General features: G+C 36.2%; 1 protein-coding gene across 16 annotated transcripts in view; it reads left to right on the top strand.

Annotated features, from left to right (window-relative positions):
- Nucleotides 1-17,512, top strand: part of PTPRD (protein tyrosine phosphatase receptor type D) — a 1,257,980-nt gene that overhangs the window by 324,644 nt on the left and 915,824 nt on the right. For all 16 annotated transcript variants that reach the window (XM_087716068.1, XM_087716065.1, XM_087716064.1 and 13 more), the window contains exon 5: nucleotides 12,393-12,500. The gene's annotated coding sequence lies outside the window, so the exon portion shown is untranslated. The remainder of the gene's footprint in view (nucleotides 1-12,392; nucleotides 12,501-17,512) is intronic.

Genomic DNA, 17,512 nt, shown 5'->3' with positions numbered 1-17,512 from the left:
TAAGAAGTCAGTAAGAAATAGAATAAAAAGAGTGAAGTTGTAATGATATCGTTTCTTTAAGTGATGTTCTAATTTTTGCACAGAACAATTAATTATATATTTGCTCATATAAATATATAATTATTTGGATAACAAATAATTACATTTCCAGTGTCTTTGGCACTGAGAAATACTACAGCTAAACCAGCAAGCAATATTATAATTTCTTCTGCAAATTTCCATTTTTGGAACTTGGCCAGAACCTTACAAACTTTATTTTATATTCTTTTTCTATTTTCAGCTGAAGCTGAATTGGTGTTTGTCAGACTAATATGTGGTATTATTAAGTGCCAGGAGCTCTCATATCATTGCAACTGGCGTTACTACAGATTGAAACTGAAAACATCTGGTTTTGAAAATCAGGTGCAACCAGTGAGGTTTCTTAGTTTATTGTTAAAATGGACATAATTGTTTTTGTTTTCTCTTAAAGTATTGTAATATGCTATTTCCATACAGCCCAAATGGAAAGCTTATATAAATATATTGCCATCATGTTCCAAAATGATAAAGTAAATAAATTATGTGATTTTTTTTTCCTTTTGAGACAAATCTGCTGTCAGAGATCTAACATGAAAGTTGCTAATGTTTACTATTCTAAAAGATTTTCCAATTTTTCTGCTGCGCAAAGCATGGACAGTTATTTCCACCAGCACAACAGGTTAGGAATTCAGAACATTTATTCCAGCATGGTCTAATTTTGAATGCATACTTGAGTGGCAAATTAAAAATTGCCACTAGCAGCTCAGAGTAACTTGCGTGCTACCTGCAATTCTACAAGGTGGAAGTTCTAAAATAATCAAAGAGTAGCACTGTTTACAAAGGCTTACAAAGAATCATAGACAATGTCAGTAAATGCTGACAGTACTGATATTTAAGAATGGAGCTTCTCTATATTACAATAAATCAGATCTTGCAATATATATTTATTTTTAGAATTAAATACATTACAGTCTAATCTGTTTTAGACAATGCTAAAATTAACTTTCTCTGTTGAAGATTATCATAATAAAATAATTCATTTTGAATATCATACTGTAACATGGGGGAGGAAACCATTCTGAAAGCAATTGAAATGTAGTTCTTCATGTTCAATAGATTTCAAATTTGTTTCATTGCATAAAATTCTCTCTCTCCCTCTCCCTCTCCCTCTCCCTCTCTCTCTCTCTCTCTCTTCCTCTCCCTCCCTCCCTCCCTCCCTCCCTCCCCATCTACCCACTTTGCTCAAGCTACTTACTTTTAACAAAAATGGATCTCTTCCTATTTTTGTATAATAAATCAAGATTAACATGCTATGCATTTTTTGTTCTACTATTAAGTTACGGGAGCATTCCTCTCTTTGTGTAGGTTACACTACACTATACAATTGAATTATAGTCTAGAGAAAGTACAAACAGACATTTTTACAATCCATGCATCTTTTCGCTTGTTTTCTGAATTTCCTCATGGTATTTACTACTTTGGCAGTAGTGTAATTCACAATATAATGTGGACATTTAAAAAGCATTCCTTTGAATAACACTGAATCATTCAGTTTCATTCATCTTAGGGTTTGTACATTTTCATATAGTGGGAAACTATTCTTGAAACCTTGCATGTTTTGGCAATCCCTTTTTTCTTCCCCATTCCCCATGGCTTTGCTTCATTTTATTCCTGGCCCTTGAAGTAAGGCACAAATGTTGTGCAGCGGATTGATGCGAAATTACTCTTTTTGCTCTTAAGTAGGCAGTATCCAATACCAGATGGAAGGTGTTAAAATCTATAATATTCTGCCACTTGTGACAGCAGATTATCAGTAGTAGGTGAGATCAGGCAGACACTTATTGGTTATTTAGGCTGATCCCATCTCTTTAGTTCTTAGTTTCTTCTTCTCCACTTACCCCAAATTCTAGCCACAACCACACATTGGCAGGGTTCTCCAAATTAATGCATATATAAGACCAGCACTTTCCCTGCATATCGTTCTGCCAACTTTATTCTTCTTGCACATGAATAGGTTCCTGTCATAAACCCATGTCTGCCTATATAGCATAATGTGGGCTTATGTATTGATTTAATCACTTTTACTGCCACTTCAATCAAAAGTCCAACTAGCTTATTCATGAAACGGGTGTCACCTCACTTGACATCCTCTTCAGAACAGCAGAAGCAATCAGGATGGGCCCATTTAAATGATGGTCCATCAAAATTGAGGAGAAGCTCTGGTAAGGTGCCATGAGTGCTTTAACATTGTGGGCACAAAGCTAAAACAGAGTAATAATGGAATAATGTGACTAATTCCCTTTACCTCTCGATCATAGGTAGATTTGGATGGTGATATTTCTTACGTACAGAAAGGAACTGGAGATTATGCTAAATAAAAGTGCTGTCTGTATTGCAGCATCCTTTGTGACTCTGATCTTAAAAAAGAAAATTACAACAGGATGAAGTGAAAAGGACAACATGAAAAACCCTGTAAATGATGATTGTTAGTTGATGATGTGTTGAAGAAGTAGAGATAGTAACACTGAAGGAGTCCATTAATTACTATTTTCATACATAAATCAGGAGGGCACCTTTTGTCTTAATGATTCGGGATAAATGCAATATACGCAGGCAGGAATCTTCAATGCAGCTTACACATTGCAGGCGGGGTGAAATGCTCTGAAGTCTGCTACTGGTTTGCTTCATATGCCCATGCACAGTTTGCACACATGCACACCAAAAGTGCCCTAAGAAGCCTTTTCTGAGTTTGCAAAGGTAAGTAGAACAGCAAGGGGGGGGGGGCAGCAGTGCCACATGATTTAGGTTCGCTAGAAAGCAGGATTTCCTGCTTTCTAGTGAATATAAATGTTGTGGCACAGCTGATTGTCGCACAGCTGACTACCGGTTTGCCTGAACCAGAAGCATTTTTTTAAATACCGGTTCAGGTGAACCGGTAGCATTTTTTACTACTGGTTCAAGCGAACCAGCCCAAACTAGTAGCATTTCACCACTGATTGCAGCCCAGCATTGTTTTCTGCTGTCTCAAAGATGGACTCAGCAGAGGGAAAATCCCTTGACTAATTCTGAAATATCAGAATGAAAACCTATATAAATCCCTACCCAAGTTGTGTATTATACATTTCATAAACGTTAAATTTGGAATTGATTTGATGATTATGTACAATCAAGTTTTTGAAAATCATCAACAAATTACATTTTATCCCTGATGAAATATTCCCAATCTAGGGCAACTCCTTTAAGTAAAATAGTCTATCCAAGCACAAGTGGCAAAGCATTCTACAAATTCATTCTGGTTACACAAGCAGCTCTGCAATGTGGTAATTTTCAAGCTGTTACACTGATACAACAGAAGCAAATGACTGCTGATTGACTTGCACAAATAATCTCATTTTAATGCCTTCCTGATATAAAGCAGGGGGGAAATAATTTAGTCCCTGCCCCTTTCCCCTTCTTCCAGGATTCCCAGGGAAATATGTTTCACTGCCATAGATGTTGAAAGATTCAGAGTCTAGACATCACAGGGTTCATTCCAAAATGTCTCTTTGACTTTGCAGGGTTTATTCTTTTTGTAGAGTTTTTACAAGCAAAGCAAAGAGCGTATAGCAACAGCATTGTAATTGGCACATTCTTCTTGTCAGTCTCTAAGAACATCCCACCCAGGGTAGCATTCCTCACATAACTCAATAGTAAATGGTAAAGCTAATTAGGTGAGCTCATGGGAATCTGAGGTAACCAGTCACTGAGATTATGGCAGTGTGCTGCACATGTCTTTACGTAACCTTTCCTCCATTCCTACAAGATGTATGTGTCTTTATCTATGTTTTTATATTGAACAATTGAGTTCCGTCTTCTTTTCTATTGTATTTTTATTGATTACTATATTGTGAACCACTGACTCGGTTTGGATTTGGGTAAAATAAATACATAAAAATCTAACCGGAGAATTTTCTGCCTTTCTCATTTTAGCAGAAAATCTGGAAAAACTGGAGAAGTTGTTTTGAAACTTACCTTTAGAGTCCAGAGATATAAACTTTTTATTAGCCTTGAAACCCAAGAAGCAGCCATGTAACTTGGATTTAGGGGAAATGTTAATGGGGAATTTTATTCTAAAACCAACAAAACTAAATCTATTGATACAAAAATGAGTTCATTGGAAAATAAAGACAAAATAACAGAAATCTTACACTCAGAAATATCTGTGGTGGAGAAATCTTATCTATATATTTGTACATAATGTTATATGGTTGTCAATGTAGGTTTTGGAAGAGAATAACGAGTACAGCCCACCAACTAAGAGTAACAAATATGCAGCAATAGTGAATAATGACTGAATAATATACAACAAAAATACACAGCAATAGACTGCACATACCATGCAGCAATATAATACATACATACATACATACATACATACATACATACATACATACATACATACATACATATACATATTATATATTATGCAATATATATATACATACATACATACATACATACATACATACATACATACATACATACATACATACATATATATATATATATATATATATATATATATATATATATATATTTATTTATCAGCACAAATTAAAAAAAACCATATATATATATGTGTGTGTGTGTGTGTGTGTGTGTGTGTGTGTGTGTGTGTGTGTGTGTGTGTGTATAGTCATAATTTGAGCATGGAAGTTTTTTAAAAAATAACATTATAATCAATACTATATAGAATTATATAGCATTTCTATTCCTCTTGTTATTTTAGATATGGTGATATAATCCCACAATTTAATCTGTCAGTTTTAGGAGAAAGGTATTGTTGTAAATTCCCAGTATTTGGCATATTGAGTTCTTATTCCTGAATACATGTAGTGTACAGTGTTAATTCAGAAAACTGTACCAGAGGCTTTGTAAAATTTAACAAAATAAATAAATAAATGCATGGATGGTCACTAAAATTTATTACATAATTCATTTTCCAAACTTATTGATAAAACACAAATGATCAAATAGTTTTATTTCTTTATTACATGTCCGACAAATTTTTGAATATGTAGAATTCCTTTCAACAACCTAACTGGTATAATATACCAAAAACTTCACCTTTTATACAATTCTATAGATTTATGGGTTAGGATTTGGAGTTGAGCCTACCCCAATCATTTACACCTACCTAAATTGTCTTCTCCCTCCTGCATAGCTGCACTTGCAGTTATCCATAGTTGCAAGGAAATAATGTTATAAAATTAAAAGTTTTCCTATTCAACATTTAGAAAAAAAAGTTGGGTGAAAAAGGGAAATCGACAAGATCACTGTCCCGTTTTGGTGATAGAAATTGAGAGTGTTAATTCCATGAATATAATTCCATTCATGGGGCTGTAGCTTTTGTTACACGTAATTGATATGAAAATATTCACACTCTAGAAGTACAGAAAACTGCTATAGACTAATGATATTAATATATGATGAGTTCTGCCAAAGCTCAAGTTCGAGTATTGCCTGGAAGCCCTGTAAATCTTTATTCACACAGAAGTAACTCATTTAAATAATAATGCATAAATGTGGTGTTTTAATCTGTGTTTAACTGGATAACAGAGCCCAAATGATAAAGTGGATTAGAAATCTGAATAGAATGTTATGTCTATATCTCTTTTATTGCAAGGTAAAATATTGTATTTAAAACACACCCTAACACAAAACTTTATATTTCCTCACTTTCTCCTTGCATCTCCTTGTATTCCCCCTCCCCCAGCCCCACCTTCCCACTACACACTTTCTATGACAGGCTTTTAGTCCATGAACCTGGCCTCTGGGCTACAGGTTAAGGGACTTGAAAAAAGATTTTTTTTTCATTCTTCTTTCAATTAGTAATTATGAGCACTTTATGATGAGTGTAATAAAAGATTTTGTATTCCACAATGAAGCAAAATGACATTTTATGGTGGCAGTTCTCTTCTACAGTCCACAGCGGTTTCCTTATGCATTTGCTGCTACATATTTCCATGTCGGAAATTAGGGTGATTTATTTGAGGCTTCACTATAGGTTAAGTACCACAGTTCCTGACATGCATAAATAAGACAGTATTGGAGCTTTTAATGCAGAGTTGTAAGATGAGGTTATGCAGTAGTCAGCAGCACACAAATCACTTGTTCTGAAAATAAAATGTGCTGTCAAATTATTACCACATTTTTTTCATTGGATTCTGACAGAATGTTCACTCTTAGCATTCTACATTGCAGAAGGATAATCTGGTTCATTATTGAATAAACCAGCAGGAAGGTCAGGAAGTGGCCTCACGGGTATTAATCAGGCTTACAGTTGATATATGTATTTACTTGAAAACAAGACCAGGTAACTTAAAATAGGTTTTACCCTCGCATGAATTCTGAAATACAATCCTTATGTTTGGCAAGTGCCTTCCATTAGGAATATATTTGGCCTTTTTTTATTAATGATCCTGGTCTGATAGGAATGTAAAAGTTCATATCTTATATATAATGTGTAAATTGGGTTTTCTTAACAATTTCAATTACACTTTGTTTTTCTTTTGCACACTGAATCTTACACCAAGGCAAATAATTTCAGAATTAACTATCACAATATTGTCATTCTCCATTCACACCAAGATAAATAATTTCAGAATTAAGTTGCATAAGATCCTAATATAGAATCTTCATAATTATGCTTTTCCTTTGTGCACCTTTTTCTAATGCTTTGGTATTTGTGCAAGGCTTGGACACTCATTTTCTCCAGACAGCTTGAATATTTATTTACTGTTTTAAAAAAATGATAACAAGGCAGGCCTAGACATGTCTGCTCTGGAGATCTATTGGTTCAGCCAAACTCTCATAATTGTATATAGGATAGCAGCTTAAATATGGATGCTTTATTATCTCATCTCAAGGTCTTCCTTGTGCTTGAAAACATGTCTTTTCACATGTCACTAGACCAGGAGTATATGTTTGATGTCAACAGGAGAGTGCTGTTCTGACCTAGGCTTCCTGAGACAGTAAAAATCACACTTAGTCCCCCAAACCCTCATTTTATTTAAACGGCTATGAATTATGTTCATTCATAGCCCGTAATGATTCACAACCAGTCTGTGAAGAGTCCTACAGAAGTCTGCCACAGTCTTTCAGGGTAAGGCTGATAAGCACCCACCTTTATCTCCTTTGAAACACTGCCAGAGACCTAATTGCCAACTAGTTTTGCTATGCCAAATGGAGCACAGAGTCAAGAGTTTCTCAGAGTTTGAACCAATCAGATCAAACAAAATTTCTTCCTGCAAAGGCTCACGTCCATTTGGTCCTCTTTTATGTCTTATGGGAGGGGCCAATCATCTTACTTCTGAGTCACCCCTTTTCTTGCTTTCTGGCAGCTCTGTACATACATGCACTGGGAACAGGCTTCCCCTGCTCCTCTGTCTCGCTGATGGCAGACTATGGAGGCTCCAGAGACAACATATAACTACCAGATGCCCCTGGCCTCCTCTCTGCCTCTGATGCAGAGCCCTTGTCCGAGCCTTCCCCAGACTCCAGAACTGGCCCATGTTCCTCCCCAAGGTCCTCACTGTCCAATTCTACTGCCAACTCCGCAGGCCATCGCCAGACCACAACAAATGCTTCAGTTCAGCAAAATTCTGTCTATAAGTGTGGAACAATAAAGAAATATGCTTAGAAGAATCACCATGTGTCTTTCTTGGTTTTTAGACCTGACATCAATCAGAAAATATAAGGGTGCATTCAGCTGACTCTTCTTTTTGCTCTGCTCTGCAACTTTCTGTTCTAGATATTCAGAGTATTACAAAATGTAATACTCTAGGTAAAAATTGAAGGTGCATAAACATCTCGTGAGAATATGTTTATTGGACTGCTGCAACTATTCAATTGCTGATGGGTATCTCTGACACAATCTTTAATTTTATAAATTTAGATATATTAACCCAGGACAGAGATTGCAACCTAATGTCCCCAGATATTATGACTTACAAGGTGTATAAATTATAGTAAACATCTTAATTGACTTCAACTTCTGTTTTAACAGTGCAGAGACCATTGCTCAAGGCCAACAATTCAGTCATTGGGTTCTGTTTTGTGATAGGGATCATAAAGACTGTCTGAGCAGTTACTAAATTTAGAGGCCACCAACATTTTAAAAGCAAAGAAAAAAAAGAAAAAATGTAAACATTCAGAAGGAACAAACATAACAGACTAGAGAAAAAAATGGTAGCGGCTCAGTAACTATAAAACCTCCACAGGCCTGAGAGCAAAACCATGTTTTTAAAGACTTCAAAAAATTATTAGGGTGGCAGCCAAATTGTTTAATGTACTGAGATTTCATATTCAAAATCACAAAATTATAATGTCAGCATATTGTCCCCAACACTCTGTTTCCTCATTTTATCGATCTTGGGAGGATGGAAAGCTGAGTCAACCTTGAGCCAGTGAGACTCGAACTGCCGAACTATTGGTCGTCGGCAGTGAGCAGAATTGCTGGCAAAACTGCTGGCAGTCGGCAATCAGCAAAACATGACACAAGTCAGGAGATCCTACAAGATCCTACATGGCCTTATCTCTACATATGAAGGAACAAGGTTATACATAATAATTCAAGAGCTGGTATCTTGAAAACTCTGGGGTTGGGGCAATAAAATAAAGATTTAAACTGGTTTCTATTATAGAAGCAAGTAAAGCAGAGTGTCTGTCTTAATCAGAAAAGCTTCTACATCACGGGGCACATCAGGTTGAATATTTAATATCTAGGATATTAAAATACCTTCTTCAACTTAAAGAATGACTTGTATATTAAAGCTTTAGCACACAATATTATGAAAAATGAAGATCATCAAAGAATATTTATGAAAAATCTATTGAGTTCATTTCTGCTCTCTCTTTTCATTTTTTCCCCTCCAGACGAGGATATTTAAAATGTTATTTTATAAGATTTGCTAAATAGATTAAATGTAAATGAACTCAAGGGAAACATTTTTCCATACATTGCTACTCATCTTTATTATTAAATGGGGGCAATGTTTAATGTCATATAAGCAGTTTGTTTTTGTTTTTTGCTTTTAATAATTAAATCTCAAAAATAAAAAAGATTGTGAAACATCCGTAAAATGTACATATTTTCTTGAACGTGATTTCTCTGTGCACCTTTTTAAACTTAAACATTTTATGTTTCATGCATTGATGCATAAAATAAGTTTATATACTGTATGTTTCTTACAGCAACTCCAATAAACCATCAAAGTTTCAATTCTTCATTTTAAAGCTCTTCTTTTCACACCTAGAATAAATAGGATGTTTCTGTCCACTGATTTTATTTTATTTAGATAGGCATAATACCATGTTACTGACAATTATTCACAAGCAGCCCTAGAAGGCTTGTGCATTGTCTTATGGCTGTTTCCCTCATTAAATTTTCATTTCCACAAGTTATATTGCTCTCTTGAAATGAGTAGAGGCATGCCAGTGAATATTTTGAGCCCAATGCACTTAAGATGCTAACATCTTTGTAGGCAGGGTGCATTCTTGGTAGATGTTTACATGGGCTGTTAGAGTTGTAGCTATTCTAATCTGACACTAACTGCTGGTGCCAATTGCAACTGTTTCCTCCCATTTGTTTTATATCAGTCATGAAGAAAATTGGATGGATTCCAGGGAATTGAGACTGAAGCACAATCCTTTTGGAATCAACCTGGGTTGGATAAGGAAAATATTTATTGATTTTTTTCCCCTTTATTATTTTTTTCTACTTTAAAAGTGTCATATTTGTGAAGTTCTAATAGCAAGAGAAAAAATTCCATCTTGTATTTTACTCCCAGGATTTATCAGCACATGGTGCAGTGGCCAGGTGGTCATTCTTAGAAAAAAGCTGGAAGAGAAAGATTCTATGAGTAGACACTAGAAGAAGGTACAATAAAAATAATAATAGAATGACTATGGCAAAGGAAGCAAAGATAATACCAATACAATTCCAAAACAGCTGGAGCATCATTTGAACACCACCGGCATTAACCAAATTTACCATTAGTCAACTGCAAGAGGTAGCTTTACTTAGAACAGTTTACATCTTGAATGTTGAATGTTGAATGTTTATTTTATTTATATGCTGCCCTTTTCCCCTGAAGGGGACTCAGGGCGGCTCACAACTCAACCAAGGGAGAGGGATGCAGACAAAAATTAAAACGACACGCAACAATACATAATTTAAAACACACAAGAGTCATACCATTCGAGAAGGGGGTAGAAGCTTTTTAGCCCCAGGCCTGTCGGAATAGCCAGGTTTTAAGGGTTTTGCGGAAGGTCTGGAGGGTGGTGAGGGTTCGAATCTCCATGGGGAGTTTGTTCCAGAGGGTCGGAGCGGCCACAGAGAAGGCTCTCCTCCGGGTAGTTGCCAGTCGACACTGGCCGGCGGATGGAATTCGGAGGAGGCCTAATCTGTGGGATCTAATCGGTCTAGAGGAGGTAATTGGCAGCAGGCGGTCTCTCAAGTACCCAGGTCCAATACCATGAAGGGCTTTATAAGTGACGACTAGCGCCTTGAAGCGTATCCGGAGACCAATAGGCAGCCAGTGCAGCTCGCGGAGGATAGGTGTTACGTGGGTGAACCGAGGTGCATCCACGATCGCTCGCGCGGCTGCATTCTGGACCAGCTGGAGTCGCCGAATGCTCTTCAAGGGCTGCCCCATGTAGAGCATCTTCAGAAGGTATCTTTAATACTATCAAAGAACAATATCTGCCACTCCCAGGCCTTAGGTGGACAAAAGTGCCAAATCTAATCTAAATAACTGGGTGACAAAATCAACCAACCAGCGACAAATAAATAAAAACACAATAAAAACACAAAATATTATTCCCTGGATCTTTCCAGGCTATATCTTGGATCTTTATCTTTAGCCACTACAATAGTTATTAGTGCATTTGTAGAATAGCCTCTACTTTGTTTAAGATCTTAAAGTGATTTTCTAACTGGGAATACTAACTTGGAGTATTAGTAGTCCCTAGAAGGGTTTTCACATCCATTTTGGTCTTCAAGACAAATACTATTCCAGACACCCAGTGCAACCCTGTCATTGTCCCATTTAGTTGAATACTATTTGGAAGGTCACAGCCTTGTCAAATCTGTAGGGCCTTTTGATCAATGTTTTATGACTGTGGTTCAATGGCTAGAAATATATCTCTGACCATTCTGCTTAGTAGACCTTGTTATCTCTTGTGATTTCCTTAGTCGTTTTACAGGCTCTGAATGGCAATTAGTCACCATCAAAAACAAACAAACCTAGAACTATAAAAGTTGATTCTATAAACTGGGGGATTATTTCCAACTCAAAATATTTTCACTTCTTCTTCCTAATTAAAATTGTCTAAATGTGTGTTTCTTGTTGTGTCTGTGACCCAACTTCATACAATATACAAATTCTGTAAAATTTTACTCAGAAGCTTAAGTATTCTATACCCTGCTACATCAGCGGGAAATCAACTTGGAAACATCACAAAAGTATGTGTTGTCATAGCACGTGTTGACAAACAAAAGTGACATTCATACTTAAATCGGTGAGCAACTTGAGAATGATACAAAACTCCAAGAAAAAACTGATATAAACTGCCAAATATATTTCATCCTGAAAGTTTCCTATGGAACAGATACTTTGAAAAGTTTTGAGCAAATATTTTTTTTTAATAATCAATGTTAAGCTATTGCTATGTAGCAATGTTAGCAAAGTTTAAACAAATATTGCCCAACATTTTATGAGTTTGGAAAAGTATGTGCTAATAATTTTTAATGACATGGAAACATGTCTAAAATGTCCCACAATGTATCTTTTATAGTATAAGTGTGGTTAGAGTGATCAGATATTAAAATAATTGTTTCAATTCCAGCAATCAAAACAGCACTAATGGAAATTATGCTTTGAAATGTCATTCTGTAGCAAACTATTTTCTAATTTATCATAATTTGCAATTCTAGCAGTGGGCATTTAATGTTTTTCTCACTTTAGAAATGATATTTATTTCTAGGATTCTTTATGTAAAATATAATTAAACCTTCATAAGTTTTAGTGAGGGCTATTTAATTCATGTCTTTTCAATTCACCAAACTTTGATCAATATCTAATCTGGCTATTTTTATTACTGTTAAAAATAAAATTAAGTAAAAAAGATAAGCAACTTAATTAATTTCTGTAGATGTCTAGGTTGTTTATAGTCATCGAAAAGTAACTCATACAGGTGCATATTTTTTGCAAAAAAAGAGTTCAATGAATTCCTTAATGTGACAGGCAAAGATAACAGGGTAAGCAACCTATTATGCATCAGAGGCCATAAAAAACTGATCATCTCTCTATATATATACATATATTTTCCAGGTGGAGATAAAAAGGCATCTGTCTTCCTGGCCTTGACAATCAAATTAACCAACTGATTGACAGAATGTTGGCACCAGCTTTAGAAGAATCGATCAGCCTCAACTCAAGGTAGGGAAGATTCTGAAATGTGAAGCTATATCACAGAGCTTCATTTACAGTGTTGATTAGACTTCACAAGAACATATACTATGTGAGCAAAGCAGAATATGAGAGTCTCTCTCTTAAACTGAAAGTGGCATCATGAAAACCAAGTTTTGTTTTAATGTACTGAAATGCTTTTTTTCACAAATCTGTAATTCGTCTTTTACTAAATTAAAAAATAGCACTAAAATAAATGCAAGTTCCATTGGATAAACATAAGCCCTTGATATAAAAACATGTTAACCCAACCTTAATTTTATTTTGAAATAAAGTTGGTTCAGATTGGATTAGAAGTATGTTATGAAACAGTGAATTAAAAAGTTAACATCTAGAAAGACATATTGGCAACAGAATCAAGCTTCCCATTGTATAAATTCCTATTCCCTAATCTAGTTTTCTAGAATGCAGTTTTCTTGATTCTTCGCAAGGGAAAACAATAGAATCTTGGCTTGAAATTCTTTAAATGATCATTTAATGCAATGGTTCTCAACCTGTGGTTTGGGATCCCTTTGGGGGTTGAACTATCCTTTCACAGAGGTTGCCTAAGACCATTGGAAAACACATATTTTCAAAAAAATATGGAAAACATAAAATAATCTTATGGTTGGGAGTCACCACAACATGAGGAACTGTATTAAAGGGTTGCAGCATTAGGAAGGTTGAGACCCACTGATTTAATTTATCTGGCTTTCCCCAAACTTGGTAAGGTTGCTTTAAAGATGGAGAAGATGTAAAATAAATTCTTCAGACAGAAGAGATGGATTCTCAAACATGGGATGATATCAATAATCACTTGAAGTCTAGATGTGAATGAAATGTTAGAGAATGAATGAAGGAATATAGAGTTTGAAGGGACATTTATGCCATCATAATTAGTACATTGCTGAGAACTGGGGTAACTAGTTAATATATGAAGATACCTGGAGAAAGCCAATTAATTTCTCAGCCAGTTAGTCAACAATTATCATCCACACTCCCCATTTGAAGAACTTGTTGCTATATTTGATATTATTCAGTCAGATCTGCATAGTATTTGAATGGAAGAGCTTCAAAAATAACAGGGCTGTAGATTAGACCAATAACAATTCTGATTTCTGGCTTTCCAGGATCCAAGGGACCAGATTATTGCCTTTAATTTACTTAGACTTATATGGACACCCACTAATGTCCCAACTCTTAGGATTAGGCAAACAATTATGTCTTTTGTGCTTTCTAAGAAAAAAAAGATATCAGTTGGTAATGTCCTCATTGGGTTAGACCCAGCCATTTTAGAAATGGCAGGGTTCCTGAGTCCACAAGTTGGCTTTCTTTAATTGTAGGGGCCCAAATAGGCAAGGTAGAGACCACTGGTGAGAGGCAGTCCTTCAAGTATCCTGACTCCATGCCATGAAGATTACCTTGACTGATCTCTAACTGCTTCTGGTTAATGCCAGATGCACACCAGGCCCCATCTATCCATTTTTTGTGTAGTGGATGAGCTTGCTGATCTGATTGAGGAAAAAGAGGAATGTTGATCTGTCTAAGATTTATCTTACCAAATTTCAGATCCTGAAACATAGCTGGGGAAAAGGAATGGCCATGATCCTTATGGACCTTTAGTCCTGTGATTGACCAGCTGTGAATATAGATTAACATTTGTTTTATTCTATTTTATTATTGCAATTTCAAGTGTGATCTTCTTTGGGCAACTTACAAATCAAAGGAACAAAAATATAAAAGAAAACATAGTAAACAAAATAAAAAAAAACCCCTCCAACTCTAAGGTAAATTAGAATGGTCTCTAAAAACCACCCAATCCCAAGATCTGGTAAAACAGCCAGGCTTTAGTAAATTATATAATGTCATAAAGCTGGGAGTCAATAAACTAAGTTAAGCCTAAAGTTCCAGATTGAGACTGCTGTGCGTGTGATAGTCCTTCCAGAATTCCTGAATGTAATAGCAGGGCTAAGTCCCTTAGCTTTCTATTGCTAGATGATGTTAATCTCTATGCCCAGGATATGGATAATACTGGTAGTCCTTGACTTACAACACAATTGAGCTCAAAATTTCTGTTGCTAGGCAAGACAGTTGTTAAGTGAGTTTGGCTCAATTTTATGACCTTTCTTGCCCCAATTAAGTGAATCACTGCACTTGTTAAGTTAGTAACATGGTTGTTAAGTAGATTGGGCTTCCCCATTGTCATATGGTCACCAAAGTTGATCATATGACATTGGGACACTGCAACCAATGTTCCCTCTAATTTATTTTCAGTGTGCGCGGAAAAGTATAGTGTTTGAACAGCACATTTTCATGCCTGAGCACGGGCACAGCTCAGTTGCTTCCCGACTGTGCTGGAGCATCCCACCTACTGCTTGTCGTTTGACACTCGCCTAATGTCGCTCGACCTACATCTAGTCTCCACTCTGCAGACTAAAGTCCAGAGTCCAGCAGCTTAATTTCCATCAAATGTACATCACGCTGTGACATTAAAAATCATTGTGCGGCAGTTGGAAACTTCTGCATGGCGTTTTCTTGTCACGTGTGCTGCCGTGCAGCCGCGGAGCTTAGAGGGAAAATTGACTGCAACTGTCATAAATACATGCCAGTTGCCTAGAATCTGGATTTTTATCAAGTGGACTCTGTAACTGTCAGAGTGTAAACACAGTCATAAGTCACTTTTTTCAGTGCCATTGTAACGTTGAATGGTCACTAAATGGTAATGAATGGTAGTGAAATGAATGGTTGTAAGTCAAGGACTACCTGTATAGAGCTTGGGCTTCATTGTTTTCAGGGCAAACATGGGCTGGTTCAAGATGATCTTGGGTCCAACATTTCCAAAGGCTTTTTGTTACCAGAGGTTAACTTTATATAGTACTAGAAATGTATTTTAGGTAAATAATACATTAAAGACAATTGAGTGCAAGTTTTAGCTAAGCATGAATCATTTTCTTCCAAAAAAGAACAACCGTATTATTTACAATTTCAAACCTTTTGAATCTATGTGATTTTATAAGTGAACATGGAGCTGCATCAACATTTATATGAATGGACTTTTATATAGTCCAGCTAACCTTTGGAAACTGACCATTGTCATCAGTTAGGTCCAATGAAAACCTTTCTTGTTATTGTTCTTGGAATACTGTTTTCTCCTTCTGTCAGCAGCTGTAAGTTTGTAATTGGCATTACCGGTAGATTGAAATGTATTAGTCAGAAATATCATATGTACTCTTTTTAAAGTGCTCTAAAACTCCAGGTCAAATGCAGCAAATCTCTGAAGATGGATTTCATGCAGATTTAATCATTTTATTCCCAATAATTTGGGAACAGTTCAGGGGTGGGTTTCTCGCCCCGTTCCAACCGGATCGGTTGGAACGAGGCCAGCGGCGTCCTCACGCACGCACGCGGCGCGCGCGTGCGTACTAGCCTCTGCGATGCTCCAGCTGCTCCTGGAGGATCGCGCAGGCGTTCTGCGCATGCGTGGAAAACGCGAAATTCGAAAAAACCGGGTAAGGAGCGGGCGCGAATGTGCGGGCGCGCGCGGGCGCGGGGGGGGGGCTTCGCCGTTCCCGGAAGTTACTTACTTCCGGGTTCGGCGACCAACCGGATCGCAGGGACCGGTGCGAACCGGTCGAAACCCAGCCCTGGAACAGTTATTCCTTTTCCTGGTATCATCATGCTATGGACTTTGCCTTCCTATAACTTGCAACAGTCATAAGTATGAACCAGCTGTCAAGCATCCAAATGTAAACCACATGACCATGGGGATGCTGCAATGGTCATAAGTGTGAAAAATGGTCATAAATCACTTTTTCAGTGCCGTTGTAATTTTGAGTGGTCACTAAATAATCTGTTGTAAATTGAGAACTACCTGTATTTGGACCTAACCACAGTTGCTCAAGCAAACTAAATTGGATAATGAGGTTTTTTTTTTAAATTTCCAGAAATACTAAGTTCCTTGAGTATTATAATCTGAAAAAGAAAAACTGCCCCCCTTGTATTTCCTCCTCTTCATTTGTCTAGCAAAGCAAATCAGTTAGTTAAAATAAATTACACATGCATTATTGAAACAGCTATTCTAATAAGTAGCAAGTAAAGTGCTCCTGTTGAAAGCTTATTGGTAAGATCTTTATTCATTTGTACCTCACTTCTGGATTGTGGTTACTTTGTTAAAACACTTTATAAAGAATGTTATGATTGCTAGACAAGTTAAAGCTAGGTAAATCCACTGAGAAATAATACATCATGGAATTACATTGTTATATTTACAGTTCCATAGCAATATTAGAAATTTTTCCTAATTATTTTTTTCCCCCAAATGCTGTGGATCATGCCAGTATTGTGGTAATAAATTAATTTTGACACAGGGTGATTTTACAATGATCAATATATATTAATATAAAGCTAAGATGATAGCACTGCATTCCAAAATTAAGTATTGAGAATTTTCAAATTTCATTAGAAATATGGATAACAGGGTGATATATGTTGCAAAAATATGTTTTAAGTTCCCTTCTGAAAACTCTGAAGTTAATATGCACTATTACTTCAGTCTGAGTGTGTGTAAGGTTATAGATTGTTTATATTTCCCTGTTCCTCAAATTAAGATTAAAAATACTAGCAAAAGACAATGCATCATTTAGAACTGAGTCATTGATTACCGCAATTTTGAACTTATTCCTACAATTTGTGCTGACACTTGCAAATATCATGATTTAGGGGGAGTGTTTTTCCCGTTAACTTAATGTGTAACTTAAAAGAAAAAGAAGAAGAACCTCTGATTATGCTAAATAGGCATTGGAATCTCTATCTCCAGATATTTATGTTACACAAAGTCACAGTTATTTAAATATTTATAAAATGAGAGTAGAGAGCAGCACTTTTGAAAAAGCAGTTAATAATGAACCAATATCAAGGGAGCCATCAGTATAACAGCAAAGTGCTTTGCAACTCCAATAACTTCACTTCTGCAGAAGCAGGCCATCAAATTTAATTAAAAGCAG

The sequence above is a fragment of the Thamnophis sirtalis genome, unplaced genomic scaffold (genome assembly GCF_051295495.1).
Source record: "Thamnophis sirtalis isolate CommonGarterSnake01/CBP01778 unplaced genomic scaffold, rThaSir2_p1.2 scaffold_5, whole genome shotgun sequence".
Lineage (NCBI taxonomy): Eukaryota > Metazoa > Chordata > Lepidosauria > Squamata > Natricidae > Thamnophis > Thamnophis sirtalis.
The sequence above is the reverse complement of the archived record's forward strand: the minus strand, read 5'-3'. Positions and strand labels throughout refer to the sequence as shown.